Here is a 13434-nt window from a genome sequence, read left to right as displayed (position 1 = left end):
CTCTTCGATGGCTTTCCTTGTATCAGGCTTAATCCACTCCTTCCTCTTCTTCCTATCTTTGAAACCCAGACAAGTCTCGCTGCTCTTTGTGTAAACTGATGCAATCTGTTCCCATGCTATGTTGATTTTATCTGTGATACTGGTAGATATGTCATCCCTTAAATCTTGCAAAGCTTGGAATCTGTTCCTCAGTTGAATGGTGAAGGCAGTTTTCTTGGTGACATCTTGTAGTTTTTCAGCATTGAAGTGTTTTTGAATAAATATCTTAATACCTGTTCTTTGCAGCTTAAGTTTCACAAATGCCATCACTAAATGGTGATCATTACCGAAGTCCTCTCCTCTCCTCACTTTAACATCTTGTAAGCAGCATCTCCATCCAATCATCAGATTGTCAATCTGGTTCTTGTCTCTGCCATTTGGTGAAAACCAAGTCAGCTTGTGAACGTCACAGTGTGGGAAGAGAGTCCCTCCAATGACCAGATTGTTGACAGAACAAAATCCTACAAGTCTCTCACCTTTATCATTCATGGTGCTACAACCATGTCTGCCCATGGGCCTGTCATAGTGTGTGTTGTCATTTCCCACTTTGGCATTCAGATCACCCATGATGATGGTAAGATCATGGTGTGGTGTAGACTCTACTTCTGCCTGAAGCTGCTCATAGAAGATGTCTGTAATTTCTTCACCACTATCATTGGTTGGAGCATAAAGCTGGATCAAGGTGATGTTCACTTGTCTTCCTTTCAGTCTGACCCTCATCAATCTGCTGTTGACAGGTTTCCACTCTAGGAAACATTTCTCAAACCTCTTCTTAAGGCTGATGGCCACTCCCTCATGATGCTGGTCATCATCTCTTCTGGAGTAAAGCGCTGTTTCTCCTGCAGAAGTTTTCAATCTCCCTGATCCTGTCCATCTCCTCTTACTAACACCAAGGACGTGTAGATTGTATTGTCTCATTTTGGTGACTATTCATGCTAGTTTGCCAATATCGTACATGGTTCATACATTTCAGAATCCAATTCTGGTCTTTGTCTTGCTGTCCATCCAGTAGCTTCCTCATGGCTTTCACTACTGTCAGTCATATAGGTCTCCAGAGAGGACTTAGGAAGGCCATCGCACAAAGTTCTAGGAGAATTCTTCATTGCTGTTTCCGTAACAATTTTTTTTTCTAGGTCAGGGTTGTTAGCCCTGAGCCGAACCCCCAACCCGGAGGACCAGTGAATCAGACTTAGTCTGGTCTCTACCCTTTGACCTGTCCGGCATAGGTGATCCTACCAGGAGCACTAGACTCCTGCCAACATAGCTCTATGGGTCACTGAGACACACAAGCCCCCCAACCGTGACAAGGTAGTGATTGCAGGGACAGCTCAGTGGGGAACTGCTTAACTAAGTTTATAAGGTCCTTAACTTCAGAGCCTTAAATTGAAGCAACCAAATATGTGAGAAAAGCACAGAATCTATAGGTATATCTACCCTGCAGTAAAAAAACCGCTAATGTCAGCTGGTTCTGGCTTCCAGAGCTATAAAACATCAGCATAGATGTTCAGGCTGAGGCTGGAGTCTAGGATCCTAGGCTCAAGCCCAACTATACAGCCTGAGCACCATGAGCCTGAGTCAGTAGAGCAAGCTACGGTGTTTTCCTGTGGCTGTATCTACACTGCAGTATAAGCCCTGGGTTAGAGACCCTAGAATGTCAGTTAGTCATTGTGCTGTAAAACTACTGCAAGTGATTCTTCATGAATGGGAAACAGAGAGAAATATAGGATCCTTCACTACAGCCAAAAAAGTAGCTTTGCTACAATTTCCAGCAGCCCATGGAACCAGGAACCCGACGAAATCTCTTGCTTTGCAGTGTCATGAGAAAAAAAAAACATTTTCAGTTCTTTCTGACCAAAAATATTTTTATTTTATTCATGAGTCTGAGCAGAAATCTGTTCTTCTAGGAGGGATACTGCATTATATGAAAGTACTATTTCCTTATTATCCATCATGCAATAAGTTTCACATGCACACACATATTTAGTTAGTTAGTGGCTTTCAAACGCTCGCTATAAAATTGAAAAATGCTGCTCAACTACTTTTATAAAATATTTACAATAACTGGGATGAAGTAGAAGTCATGATAGCAGATTGAGCACTGACTTTTTGTTCCCTTCTGGAGGGAGTGGAAGGGATGAAAAATTTTCCCAAGCATGATTTGGGAATTTGAAATTACTAACATATAGTTTTGGTTGTTTTTCTTTAGTTTGCAATAATTGAATCCATCATTATTGCTTTATAAAAGTAAAAAAATAAATAAATCCTACACTGCCTGAGAGTTAGCATAAAAGTTATCAGCTCTGTATGCTTCAAAACAGATGAAGTATTAAAATGAGAATTTATAACTGAAACACTGCCAGAAACCCTGTTGCAGATGCTATTATAGCAAGCCAAAGCCCAGATGCTAATTAAGAACCGACTTCTACAAATATTGGCAGGTGGGGACCATTTGGGTATTAAGCACTATGCTAATCAGTAAGGACTGGACCCTTAAACTGTAATAGTTTAACAAACCTGATTTCTGAGCTTACGGCTCTGCAACCTCTTGCTTACATCTTCATCACGCATGCATTCAAAAATTCTAATACACATTCTTCATTCAATTCATGTTAAGAAGCATCTACTTAGACTACTAGTGATGACCTTTCACCTGGAAAAAATAACTTATAAAAAGACATTGCCCTAAGAAATTTGGTTGTGGAGTGTCACAATATGTGGAATCACAACCCTCTATAAAACAGGAGATGATTATTAAAGAAAATGCTTCCAAATACAATCAAAGAGGTTGTTACAGAGCTTGTGTTCCAGCTTTGTCTCCTTTGTTTACCTAGGATCACACTCCTCCCAGTATTCTATATGGCACTCTATATAACATACTGCAAGTGAACATATAATTGCACAGAATATAAAAATTGTCCACATTTTTACTTTGAAGTCTATTGCCACGACTCCTTACTAAATGGGGATTTTAATTACGAATAATCATGTTTCAATACTAGTTGCCTCATCTCAAAAAAAAAAGATATATTAGAACTGGAAAAAGTTACAGAGAAGGACAACAAAAATGATTAAGGTTACAGAACAGGTTCCATACAGAAAGAGATGTAAAAGACTGGTATGTTCAGCTTAGAAAAGAAACCACTCGGGGGGAGATGAGAAAGATCTATAAAACCATGGTGTGAAGAAAATGCTATTTACCCCTTCACATGACGTAAGACCCAGGCATTCTTTAAATTAATAAGTAGCAAGTCTGAAACAAACATAAGGAAGTACTGCTTCACACAATGCACCATCAACCTGTGCCTCTTGCAGCCAGAGGATCTTGTGAAGGCCAAAAGTATAACTGGATTTGAGAAAGAATTAGAGAAGGTCATGAAGATTAGATCCATGACTGGCTATTAGCTCAGAGGGTTAACAATGCAACCCCATACTCTCAGGGTACGTATTGACTACATGCCTCTGGCGACAGAGGCATGTAGATTAGACTACCCGGCATAGGTATCCCTCCTGGGATGAGGCATACCTGGGAGGTCGACAAATGCCTTTGATGTCGATCGCAGAGTGTCCAGGCTACCGCGCTGAGCCGACAAACAGCTGATCGGCTCAGCACAGCAGCCACTTAAATTTAAATGAAGTGGCGATTATTTAAATTGCCCCTTCATTTTTCTATGCCGGGTAGTCTAATCTACATGTCTCTGTCGCCAGAGGCATGTAGTCTAGATGTACCCTCAGTGTCCGTAAGCCTCTGATGCTGAGACTGGCTGATAGGACTGGAATATATGGTAATTGCCCTGTGTTGTATTCATTCACTCTGAAGTATCTGGTACTGGACACTTTCAAAGGACAGGAGACAGGGCTAGACAGACCATTACTCAGACCCAGAATAGTCATTCTTATGTTCACAGGGGAAGCAACAAAACCCTTAGGCCATTTTAAAGGTGTTTATAAAAAAGACACTTGAGTTGGTGATAAGAAGTGGTAGGTGACTGATTCACTGGCTTATCTTTGTAAGGAGATAAATCTGGAAAATAAACACATTCAGATTCTCTCTCTCTCTCTGTGCCTCTGTTTCCAAAGCTGTAAAAATGAAGATAACAGTACTGACCTGAATGCACTTTGTGAAGTACTATGAGATCTACTGCTGAACAGCAGGATGGATGTAAGAGTACTGTTATTACTACTCCTATTTCTAATTTCCATAGATGCCTGTTGCTTGTAATGGCACTTGTGTAAACCAAAGTGTGTGCTGAAAGCATGGTCCTCTGAATCTGTCTTCTCCTAAACCAAACCTGCAAAGACAGCTGATGTGATGCTTTAATTATGAAAGGAACCCTACATGGCCTGAGTTCCTGGGTGGTGTAGATAAATCAAGGTCAGGACATCGAATGGCATTATGTAATCAGGGACAATAAGTTCGGTTTGGTTTGAAAATTGCAGAGTAGATCATGGAAAAAAAAGAAGTTTTGGGTAATTAAAACGAGCTGAACACCACAATCTTATATAAATGGAAACCTATATTTAAATACTTGAAACTAGCCAGAAGAGAGTGGATTATCTATTTCATATGCTCAATAATCCATGATTCCAAACTCCAAAATGGCAACTTCTTTTTCAGCTCAGAATTTTGTCTTACCCTTAGTGGGATGATTTTTGGAGCACACAAAAATCTCCATGGAGTCAATAGGAATCCAAGTGAAAAAATAATCAGACCATAAGTGTGTGGTACTTGTACATCAGTGTTAGTAAACCAAAAGTAAACCAAAACTATGCTGCCAACTTCTGGGCTCTCCCCCGGCCACCATGATCCCCTGTTGTTTGCTGCCCCCCTTTCCACTGGCTCAGATGGCCTCCTGCCCACCAGCCACCCTGCCACCAGCACGGACAGACCCTCAGTGGACTCCTGACTCTGACAGGGTGACAAGCCCCACCATGACTTCCAGCTGCCAGGGTCTCTCTGGTCCAGGAACATCCGTGGTCCGGCCAGTCCATGGATATTCCTGGACCAGAGAATCCCGCATTAGAGAGGTCCAACCTGTATTCGCTCCTTTCTAGCCTTTTCGCCAAGGGTTGTGTTCCTGCCTAAACAATGTGTTTCTTGTGATGTGCCCACATGTTTCTATGGACCTGAACAGAGACTATAAATTAATATGCGGACCTTAGCTATCGTCTAAGTCCACATCTACACTACAGAGAAGATCGAAGCAGTCACAGTTGATCTTCTGTGATTCAAATTAGCAGTTCTAGGGAAGACATGCTAATTCAAACTGAGAGGGCGCGCCCGTCGATGCCTGTACTTCTGCTTCTACGAGGAGTAAGGGAAGTTAAAGGGAGAGTGTGCTCCCTTCAACCTCCTGCAGTGTGGACGGTGCCAAAATCCGATTAAGATACCTCGACTTCAACTACACAATTAATGCACATGAAGTTGCATATCTTAATTAAAATTTACTCCCTAGTGTAGACTGGGGATCTGTGGTTCGACTCTTTTAGCCCTTCAAATTCCTACCCAAAGTAGAATGATTTTTAAACTCCTGCTGTGCAGAACTAAAAACCCAAGGTTGTTTAGAATTAGTCTTTCATTTTGTGCCATGAACCTTAAAAGCAAAGAATCTGAATGCTGCCACCATAAACTTTCTTCTGCGAAGCTGTTTACAATTATAGAAGGGTTCTATGCTTTAGCTTTATAGTACACTCCAGCAACCATGGGGAAAAAAACAATGGAAACAGAGGAGGGTGACAATTAAAGAAGATGGGGTTTGGGCAGTTCTTTAGAGAGGATAAATCCTTATCCCATTGCCTTTTCACAGTCTCTCTCTCTCTGTATCTGGTCTTAGTTATTCACACATAAAACAGCAAACCTGCTAGATGTAAAAGGTAAATATTGCCAACTTTCATCTTGCTCCCAAACAGCAGGATATTTATCTGCTTTGGTCACCCCTTCAACCCAGGAACTTGTTTAATTGACAGTGAATAACTTGCTTCTGCTCTGGAGTTCACCTTCATTTAAATAATGAGACTCTGCCTCCTCTTTATCTAGTTGTAAAGGGTCATCATGCAGATAATGTGCCCTAATTAGAGTCATTTGCACATTACCCTACAACTGCTACTCACAGGCCAGCTCAGAACGAAACACCACACATTGGATGCTGCTCTGAAAACATTCCGCATTCAGCTTCAGCATATTATTGTTTCATTACACAAGACATTCCTTTATCCAAACCAGCTTTTTAATTTTGTATTCTTCTATATTGAATTGGAAGGATTCTTCCCTTCCTACTGTCTTGTAATTCCATAACTCTGGCATTGCTTAAAGAGTAAGTTGTTTCTCATATTTTAATCTGTGTTGATCAGCTTTATTCTGAATAACTGCACCCCGCCCCTCCTCTTCCACTACTGCTTCCAGGAATCTTAGCTTTATTGTTGCCAGAGCCAACTGCCTACACAGTATGGAATAACAACAGTTGAGTTTTTCATATTCTGAAATTCTATAAGACTAACCATGGGCAGTTAAAGGCATTGTGAAGGGACACAGATGACCAATACAGAATGATTTTTATGCCAGGAACAACATCAGCATTCTGCTTGCTAATATCTTAAACTCTGCCTCACTCCAGCTCCTCTAGCTCTCAAAGGAACAGCAGATAAACAGAATGAAATGATTCAGAGCTTTGCATACTTTCTAATAGTGACACACGACTCTTCCCTGGGTGGTTTTCTCCCTCTACTGGCAATTATTTTAATCCTGCTACAAGACCTAAACACAATGAAATTTAATTGTAGCTGAAAAAGACAGGGAGCACGTTTGGGAATTGCTGCTCCAGTTGGTCAACAAGGGGACTGTACCATATCTGGAACTCACCAAAAGTGCTATTACAGATACAGGTTGAACCTCTCTAGTGTGGCACCTTCGGAACCTGACTTGTGCTGAACCAGAGAATTTACCGAACCACCAGAGGCCAGTATTATCTAGCAGCATTAGAAACACTTCCCCTGCTTACTGGGCTCTTAGAAGATATTTAGGGGGTAAATTAGCGCTAAATAACAGCATAGAACCCAGAGAGCCCAGATTTGTGGCTGTAAATAAATTTTATGGGACAGCAGAAAACTTGGCCACACCCATACGTGGACATCCAGCTAACCAAATTCAAGCCAAACCACGGATGTAGCTTATCGTCAGCTGTGAAGCACTTCTTTTTAGATCCTGACCCCAGTATCATGTATTCTACCTTAATTTCTCCCTGAGATTCATTTCTCATTATTACTTATGTTATTATAGTGTCTAAAAACCCCAGTCATAGGCCAGGTCCCAATTGTGTTAGACACTCTACAAACACCAGAACAAAAAGACAATTCCTACTATATAGAGTTTATAATCCAAGTATAAATCAAGAGGTGTAGAGATACTCCCTCCTGGTTATATCCTGCACAAGCAAGCATAAACATAGATTTTTAAAGGTATTTAGGCACCTAAAGATGAAGATTGGTGTCAAGTCTAAGGAGTGAGGCACCTAGATGCTTTTGAATCCTATTAGATGCCTATCAGCATCTTTAGTACTTAAACACATGGAAAAATCTCATCCTGTTGTGGTATCAAAACAGGTGTTTGGCTCGCGTAGCCTGAAAAAGTAGTAACGTTTTCAAAATGGCTTGGAAACAGTTCTGAATTCATCTTAAATGGGTGATACCATGATCACTAGTCCACAAGAGAACCAAACATTCAATGCTTGCACATGCCCATAAACTTGGAACACTGCCTCTCTTGCCATGTGGGAAGTCTTCAGGTGAGGTCATAATCCAAGCATTGGTTGAAGTGGCAGAAACTTCCACGTCCTAAAATGACCAAGCTTTTAATGCAGTAATTTGATGGATTCAGTTCCAAAGGCTGGAACTGAAAAAAAGAAAAAGTATGGGGGTTGAGGAGCTAAAAGGCTAAGAACAAAAGTTGGCCAAGAGGTTTCTGTCATTCCCTAAGTCTCTGACAACACATTCTTAGCAAATAGTAATTTCCCATTAGCAACATCTAATCTTCTTTTTTGGGGTGTGTGATAATCTTATTTTTTGGCATGGGAAGATATGAGTTGTTTGGGGTTGATGAACTTTTCTCCCTAGGGACTACTCTGTGTGTATCAATGGCTGCAGACCTGATTTCCTGCTAATGAATGATCAGTCAGGAGTTGATTCAGCTGGGACATTTAACCTCCAGCTGGTCATTAGTCCCCAGGAAATGCCCTGTGCTGAAGTCATTATCTATTACATTGCTACTGTAAAATGAACATACACAAGTAGGCATAAAAGGTAAAATCCAGGCCCCACACCATCAATGGCAAAACTCCCATTCATTCAGCAGGGCAGCATTTCACCCATAAGCCTTGAGTTGATACAATTATAGTGGATATGTATAATGAATTTGTGATTTGTCTATAAGTCAATTTGATTGCGTGATGGTATCATGGAACCAGGAGATATCTTACCTCTGTAGCTTCTACATTTAATAATTAGCCTATTTTAGAGGTGTTCCAAAAAGAGAGCACTCCCATCAGTCCTTAACAGTCCTCATTTTTTCTTTGTAGTTGATAGTGTACTCCAGAATCTGAGCATGTGACTTTTTCATATGAGTAATCAGGGTTTTATTTAACAAGTAGACACAAAAAAAACTGAATTGCAACATATTAAAAATAGTATGAGAATGGATATTTAATAACATCACTTTACTGGATAAAATGGCTTACTTTACAAAAGCTTTGGTTCATTTCTATTGCAGGCATGCCAGGCAAGATTTCAATATTTAATGTATGCTACAGAATGCTAATATTTTTTAAATGAGGCTTCTTCCTCAACTTTAATCATAGGTGAGTAATTAAGTGAACAAGTTTGGAAAATTTAAATCTTGGAAGAACTCAGAATTTACAGAATTAAAATTTAGGAGGAATGCTATGAACCGCCTGTGTAAGCAGAACTACAATTCAAAGAATTAAACAAAAATATAAAGCAATTCTCCATAATTCCAAGCAAAACACATGCTAAATACCATTCATCTTTCATGGCAAGTGTGGATGGATGAACCCAATTTTTCCCACTGGTAACTAGACATGTTACCATAAATGTTATATGTTGTAGTCTTTGAGATATTTTGCACTTACGTGGCAACATGCTGTGTAAATGGCATGACACTTCATTTTCTTTAAATGTTTTAACAGGTGTAAAAATGACCTTTGATTTAAACAGACTTGGTTTGGTTTTGTATAAACATTCAACAGGCTTGAAAACAAAGAATGGGTAGACCACACTTCAGTACTGAAAACCTAATAGTTGGCTTCACAGTTTATGTAGTCACTGAGGCACTTCTGAAAATCTGACTAAACTCACTGTTTACAGATAAAATTTCACAGAAATAAATGAAGTGAAGAGGGGTTGCATTTGTTTTCAGTAGGTTGGTTCTTACCGATGCTGCCACCTACAGAGCAATAGTAAGCATTACAAACTTACCCACTCAGAAACTCAAGAGATTTCAAAGCCATTCTGCCGCTTCTGACCTAATCTAGAAAAGTGTTTCTCGTCCTTTTTTTAAAATAAAGTACACCCTTTAAAAAAAATTATAAGTACCCCCAGTACCTACAGTTTTCAGACACACAAATTTTTTTTCTACCATTGCAACATATTTGTTTAAATAACTTAATCGTAGCCAGGCGGGTGATAACATTTTTGGGTATAAAAAGTACAAAAATAATAAAACGCTGTAAAACTTAAAATAAAAAGTCAGTTTTCTCTAAATTTCAGTTGTGTTGATGTACCCCTCCCCTGCCCCGTAGACTTCTTTCGAGTACCCCTAAGGGTACTCATGCCACTGATTCAAAAACACTGGTCTATATGATACTGCAGTTTTCCGTTAAAAGCATTTTCGGAACAGAGCGTCTAGATTGGCATGGACGCTTTTCCGCAAACGCACTTTTTGCGGAAAAGCGTCCGTGCCAATCTAGACGCGCTTTTCCGCAAAAAAGCCCCGATTGCCCTGGCTGAATTATAAAGTATCTACTTCAACTGGTTCATACACTTTGGCTACTTTGTGCTCTTCCAGAATATGGTAAATGGCCATAGGGTACAGGTGAATGTGGCAATAAAAGTTTAAACTATTTTTAAAATAGTTTAAACTCCCAAAGTAGTGCAAAACTATAATATACTGTAATTCCCCCTTCCTGTCTTCCAAACTCCCCCTGCCTCATGCACCTTCCTACATCACCCTGCACATATCTTCCAAATTCCCTGTACCTTCAGCACCTCCCCATATTCCCCTGTACCTTACATACAGACATGTGTGAGTGCACACACACACACACACACACACACATATGCCTGTACGCATTATGCTGGTCAGAGTGGAAAAAAAAATTCAACATATACACACATAAGCAGCAATCAATCTCTATCACAGCAGCCAAACAATTGGGGGAAAACATCTGAATAACACAATCATATGGTGTTTTCTGGAAGCTGGTATCCTGGACAGACACACAAACACCTTTCCTTCCTAGCTCTCTACATTCCATTACACTCACATACATCTGGTTTCCCCACTCCTGCTTTGCGTACCTGTTGAGTAGATGTGGTGCAATGGGTATATTTTTGAAAAGATATTTAGGATCAATGTTTTTGTTGTTATTTTTTATAATAAAATGTTTGTCGTGCAGAATTGCCCCCTTTCAAAATGGCCACCATCTCCCATTGTTCTCCAAAAGGCTGAAGCCACTGCTGCCCTCAGGGAAGATGGTGGCCCGCCTATGCTGTGAGCAAGAATAGACACTCGCTCCTGTTAAGCACAATACATCAGAAAGAGAAACAGAGCTACCGTTCTTAAAATGGCCACTAAGGACAACTGTGGCTTCAGGCCCATTGACCATAGTAGGAGATCGCAATCTGGCCCTTTGCATACAGTGGCACTTGTAGGACTATGGGCATCATATTTCCTGCAGGAACCAGGCTGACGGGGTGTCTTCTGCATTCTGCTGCCCCTGGAACCTCCCTAAAATAGAGGAGGAATCTGGTAATTAGATGGTGAGTCAGCATTATCATACCCACTGAGCTCTGCAGGGTTGAGGGAGATAATATTGTAAGACTAGACCAGTCTTGGGCAGTTTCCTTCCAATCCATGGAACCTGTAGGGATTCCAGAGAACTGGAGGGGAATGATTCCATATAGAAGACTCACTCTTCTCACCCCCATCCCCAAACCGCTGCCTGTCTCCAGCTGGTATTTGTTCTCTATGGCTGCAGGTGTTATGGTCTATCTGTAGTCCTTAATACACTACTGTATTCTTTAATGCCTTTGACTCTCTGGTACAATTCTGACTTTCCAGGAGGAAGAAGGACCATGTGATCTGGACAAACTCAGCTGTTTTTACAAACTTGATCCCATCTGTCTCTGGTGTAAGAAAATTAGTAATGGGAACACATGACATTTGGCATACAGATGTTTCAGTTTATAATAGTTATAGATTGTTACTAACATGCAGGAGAAGCCAGGCATTTAAAAGCAGAAAAATCCCAGAAAAATCTGTGCTAAGACAAGAAAATCCCAACCCACTTTTTTCCCTCTGAGAAACTTTTGACTAACTGAACATCATGGAGTAGGAATGTCCCCAACTCTGCCTGAGCTAGATCAATTAGCTAAATCAACTGCCATGCTATTAAGGGTAAGAACCATGACTTTACCTCTGTATTTGCAGCATTATAGGTCTTCCTTGTAGTACACATAAAGAGGAGTTTTGGCACAAATATAAATATTGAGGTACAAGTCTTTTTCTAAGATCAGTGCCGCATGGAGCCCAAGGTCTGCTGCCCTGAAACACCAGCCTGAGGCCAGCTGGCAATCCCCAGCTGGCTCCAGGCTGCATGGCATTTCAAAGCAAATTTTCAAGGATGACTGCATCTACCAACATTAAACTGCATCTCCCGTAATGTTCCTGATCGGCCGTGTGTGGTTACGTACATGCCACTAACATGGAATTATTGATCCACTTTTGCCTAGAGCATTTTGCTGGTCCCATTCACACATCCAAACCAACTGACCTAAATTGCCATATTCTGAACAAGCACACATGACACATTGTCCCAGTGGAGGAGGGATAATGACAGAGGGAAACATTTTGATTTTTCTTTGTAATACTACGAGCAATGAAGCAAGTGGTGAGTGAATCACGTTCTGGATATGTTTATAATAATTCGAGTCTCATCAGATGACTGGGTGGTACGTCCAATAAACTAGATTCATTAAAAGTTGTTCTTCTTTTAAAAAATCTGCATTTTATTGAAATTGGCAACAGTTTCATCAAAAGGAACTCAAGATGCACCTGCTTTAAAAAGAGGGCAGCCATAAAGGGTAGGTCATTTAGGCATAAAGAAGACAAGCAACAGACCCGGACAAAAGATGAGGCTGATTTGGTTTTCTCCACTTTTCTCAGCAATGTAATGTCATTTCTAGTTTTTGATTTTGTGGTCTGTATTGCAAACTTACCTTTAAGATCAGAGACCAAGGGATGATACTAAAGGATCAAACTCAACAGTGCAGGTATATGTCTGTGACATAGAGAATAATTCTCCCAAACGTAGACTGACGTTTGTGCTGTATCAGCGGAATGCCTGGATGACAATGCTGAGCACACATGTATAACAACTGTTGATCAGCTGTTAGCACATTTAAGCCTGTGGGCATAGATGGGCACATGCCATGTACACAAAAGATTAAAATAGTTAATTTCCCTGGGTTCAGCATTTCTTATTTTGATGTGGCAGGTTTTGTTTTTGTTTTTCCAGCTTTAAAAAACCCCTACAAACTGATACTGATCCCTTTGTTGAACTGTACCTGCTGCGTCAGTGATCACAGTGTATCAGACACAGCCTGCTCTTTGAGAAATTATGCATAGGGGAGAAGCAGTTATTCAAGTTCCAAATGGAGTGCAAAATTCATTGTGTTGGGCTTGTCTCAGCTACTGGGTGGATCAGGGCTGCGGTGGCTCCGCTATTTGGCTATTGACTCCATCAGCCCACCAGAATGAGATGAGTAAGAGGAGTCAACAGGAGAGTTTCTCCTGTTAACCCAGTGCCGTCTGGACCTCATGGTAAATAGATCCTAAGCTATGTTGACTTGAATTGTGCTACTACTGGTTGGACCTCCCTGGTCCAGCACCCTAGGGACATGACTGGTCCCAGATAAGAGATTTTACTGGACCAGAAGAGGTCATTTCTGGCTCCCCTGCTGCTGGCCCAATCCACTTGCCCTGACGCTTTACTGGGCTTCCCAGCTCCATGTGCACCAGGCTTCTCCTCCCCGGTAGCGCAGCTGGGTCACGTGTCAGACTCACCTCCCTCCCACACAACCACATCAGGCTCCTGCTCCCCTATCCCT

Source organism: Pelodiscus sinensis, chromosome 9 (genome assembly GCF_052426305.1).
Source record: "Pelodiscus sinensis isolate ZL-2025 chromosome 9, ASM5242630v1, whole genome shotgun sequence".
Classification (NCBI taxonomy): domain Eukaryota; kingdom Metazoa; phylum Chordata; order Testudines; family Trionychidae; genus Pelodiscus; species Pelodiscus sinensis.
The sequence above is the reverse complement of the archived record's forward strand: the minus strand, read 5'-3'. Positions refer to the sequence as shown.